Source organism: Prinia subflava, chromosome 31, assembly GCF_021018805.1.
Source record: "Prinia subflava isolate CZ2003 ecotype Zambia chromosome 31, Cam_Psub_1.2, whole genome shotgun sequence".
In the NCBI taxonomy this organism is placed as follows: Eukaryota; Metazoa; Chordata; class Aves; order Passeriformes; family Cisticolidae; genus Prinia; species Prinia subflava.
In genome coordinates, this window is record NC_086277.1 from 55,558 (window position 1) to 59,806 (window position 4,249).

Below are 4,249 nucleotides of genomic sequence, written 5' to 3' on the forward strand. Positions count from 1 at the left end.
TATGGAGCAGTGGCTGGAGTTGGATGAATGATGCAACAATTCAGGCTAGCTCACATTAATAAAACTGATCTTCTGTTTGTCAAAATAGCTGTTGTGTGATAATGTGATCACAGATACGGAGAAAATGATTTCCTCTGTAGCTGCTGAGGTCACTGTTAGGCTTTCTTGTAAGTTCCATCTCACCTGTAAACATGCATCAGGTGAAAATATAAAATAAATTAGGAGGACTTTCAGGAGAAATCATTGAATATAGATTTGAAAGTGCACTCCTGGAGCCCATTAGGAAGTGACAAAATATGAGTAGTCCCAGCATGTAGACTGTAATTTTATCCACAGTGAGGAGTGATCCAAGCAGCCGTGGTAGCATGTTGCAAAAGTCTTGGCCAAATCTTTAGCTTGGTTTTTGAGGTGTGTTTGCCACTGTGCAGTGGCAAATCTTTTGATATCAGCTGTGCTGAAGGGCTCAACTTCTACCCATGGCTAGAGAGTGACATTTAAGATGAGGTGGTTTCCTAGAAGAGCTGGGTGTTCTGTTTGACAAAATTATTTTCTGAAGTCACATTACTCTTGATATTCAGGAGTACTACATTTCCACCATAATTTAGAGTTAATTTGTTTTCTTTATTTTAAAATTAAAAAGACTTTAAACGAGATTATTTTTGTTATGACCTACACTATATAAATGATCTTTTCTTATCAAATTACTGTAGCTGTACTGATTGGGAAGTTAAACACATGCTATTTGCTTTTTAAGGTGTGTAGCAAGAGCAGACTGTCTTATGGAATGAAGGTTGAGCTATCCCAAACTGGCCTCAGATTTGGGCCTGCAAGGCCTCGGATTTGGGCCCATGTAGTAGTAGATAAACCTGTGGTGCAGTTAGAAATTCAATTAAGGTGTGTGCATGCTTTAGCTAGGGCAGTTAGGATAGAAACATGGTCGCTGCCTTAAACTGAAATAGTTTACATACTTGTTCACGCTGAATGCCAATAGAAGTGCACCTGCAACTGTAAACTATCTGACACTGTATAAAACCAGCCGTTTCGAGAATAAAGAAGAGAACATATGTTATAACCACATTGGTCGGACCTGTGTTTGCTCCATCTCCAATTCCAATTAGAGTCCCTGATTTCATCTGGCGCCCTGAACTGGGACCTCTCTTCTGCTTTTTATTTTTGCTTGGATGCAGATTGTATTTGATTTTATTATGCTTGGATGTGGAGTTTATTTTGATTTTTACACTTCTCGTATAAATATGAATCTTGCTTGGATGCGGTGAAAGTCTCTGCCGCTTGGGTTTGTCTTGTGTGTAAGATTCGGACTGAATATTCGAACAAACGGGACACAAGCAGCACAGAGCTTACAGAGCTGGGATTGGAGAGCATGGTTTTGCCTGCTTCACCCAGAGGGGAACAGCGACACGCAGTGGAAAGAAGAGGTAAGCTGCTGTGCGTGAGTGAAAAGAAGGATTTTAAAAACATGGAGAAGGATTTTCATGCAGCAGTGCAACTCTTAGCAACAATTGCCTCAAAAAGGGGTGAAAAGATAAAAGAAACTGATATAGAACAGTTAACCCTATGGGCTCAGAAAAAAGGAAAGTTAAACCAGCCATTGCTTCTCTTTAGTGAAGCAGAATGGAAGGAAATAGGTGAATTATTATGGGATTCTGTCATTTTGCAAGGGAAAGAAGCGAAGATTTGCTCAGAGTTAGGCGTGATTTGGAAAAAAGTGATAAATACCTTGCAAACATTCGCTGCGGAACACAGAGCTGCCCAGGCAGCCATTTTAGCATTAGAGAAAGCCACCCCTCCCCCTGCCGATCCGGGGGTGTCTCTCTCCGAGCCAAAAGAGTTGAAAAAAACATCTAAAGTGGCGAAGTTTTTCTGTATAGATTCCACGCATCCCATAAGAGGGAAAGCCGCTCCGTTGTGCCCCTCCCTGCATAAAGTGATAGATACAGAAAACAGGACATGAGCCGAGAGCAAGAAGTGCCTTCTCCAGTTCCTGGGGAGAATGAGAGCAAACAGGAAATGTCTCAGCCGAGAGCGAACCTAGAACAAACTGAGAACAAACCGAGAATGAACCCGGAACGAACCTATGATGAACCCAGAACAGACGGAGAACGAACCCAGAACAAACCCAGAACAGACGGAGAACAAATCCGGAACAAAACCAGAACGAACCTAGAATGAACCTAGAACACACCGAGAATGAACCTGGAACAAACCCAGAATGAGAACGAATCCAGAACAATCCCAGAACAAACCTAGAACAAACCTAGAATGAACCCAGAACACACCAAGAATAAACCCAGAACAAACCTGGAATGAACCTAGAACAAACACAGAACGAACCCAGAACACACTGAGAATGAACCAGGAACAAACCCAGAACAAACCCGGAATGAACCTAGAATGAACCAAGAACACACCGAGAACGAACCTGGAATGAACCCAGAACGAGAACGAATCCGGAACAAACCTAGAACGAACCCAGAACACATCAAGAACAAACCCAGGACAAACCCGGAACGAACCAGAGACATGAACACACCGAGAATGAACCCAGAACAAACCAGGAACAAACCCAGAAAGAACCTAGAATGAACCTAGAATGAACCCAGAACACACCGAGAACAAACCTGGAACGAACTGAGAACAAACCCAGAACACACCAAGAACGGACCCAGAGCAAACCCAGAACAAACCTAGAATGAACCGAGAACACAGCGAGAACGAACCCAGAACAAACATAGAATGAACCCAGAACACACCGAGAACGAACCCGGAACAAACCCAGAACACACTGAGAACGAACCTCGAATGAACCTAGAACAAACCCAGAGCACACCGAGAACGAACCCTGTGGCCCAGCTCTGCCACTCACCTTCGTGCAGCAGCTGGAAGTGCTCCAGCTCCTGAGGCTGCTGTGCTGAGTTGGCTGCAGCCTCCTCCTCCTTCAGCCAGGCCAGCACAATGGGGGGTTTCTGCTCCATGTCACTGTTTGGAGTTGTGACTATTTGCAGGAGAGATGCTTCAGCAAAGCTCCATATCAGCAAGTGCTGCAATTGTGCCTTGAAGGCACCTCCAAGAGAGAAGCCTTGGCAAGGCTACAGGACAGGAAGTCTTGCACTCTCTCCTGGAGGGCACCGGCCACAGGGATGCCTTTGGAAATGCCCTGGCTCACCAAGTCCTGCAGCCTGGCCTCGAGGTCACCTGCACAGCTAATGCCTTGGAAGAGCTCCGGGTCAGCAAGGAACGAGTTGCCTGTGTGGGGACTCCTCGCAGCGCTGCTCTGTCCTGTGCTGTCCCACTGCGTGCACCAAGCACTGTGGCGTAGCCATGTCAGCGCCAGCACCTATGTGACGACGTGTCACAGAGAGTCACCGTTCTATGCTCCGTGCCCACGTGTCACAAAGAGCGCTAGGACACACCTGCACGTGCCCTGGGGACACCCCCAGCCCACCCAAACTGCCCCAGCTTGCAAGGAAGTTATTTTCGGGCTAGAACATGTGAACAAAGGACGGTGAACAAAAATAAGAAAGCTTGTTTATGTTGCAAAGTGTGAAAAAGTGAAAAACTGACCCTTCATATTGTACAGAAACTAGAGAGCTGACTCCATCTGATGAACAAGTAGAAGGCTTTCAAAAAACTCAGAAAAACCAGGGCAACACCAAGGGGAACTTTGGGAATGGCTCAAACAACAAGCAGATGCTCATCTGCTTTGCCTGCTGAGGGAAGCAGAAGGAGCCCCCAGGGCTGCTGGTGCAACTGCAGCAGGAAGGGCACAAGGACCTTCCACAGATGCTGTCATGGCCTCTTTGGGACACGTCCCGGGGGTGGGTGGCCCTCATACACACAGGGCTGTGACACAGACATGAGGGCGTGTGCCCCAGGGCAGCAATGCTGCTCTGAGCCCTGGGGCCAGGGAGCACTGACATCAACAGGCGTGGCAGAGTCCCTGCCAAAGCAGAGCTGCCACCTCCCAAGCCCTGCCAGTGCTGGTGCCCCTGTCCTGCCACACAGACCTGTGCCCCTGGGGACTTCTCTGCCACAGGGCAGCCAAAGCCAACTTTGTGCACTCGGGGCTGTGCTCCTTTCTGCAGGAGCACATGCAGCAATTGGTGCCACAAGGATCCCCTTGGTTCCATGAGGTCCCCACAGTGTCCCTGTGATCTCCACAGGAAGGGAAGAACCGATCCCCAGGGTGGCAGGGACAGTCACCAGAGGCCAAGGCCAGCCAGACTTGACA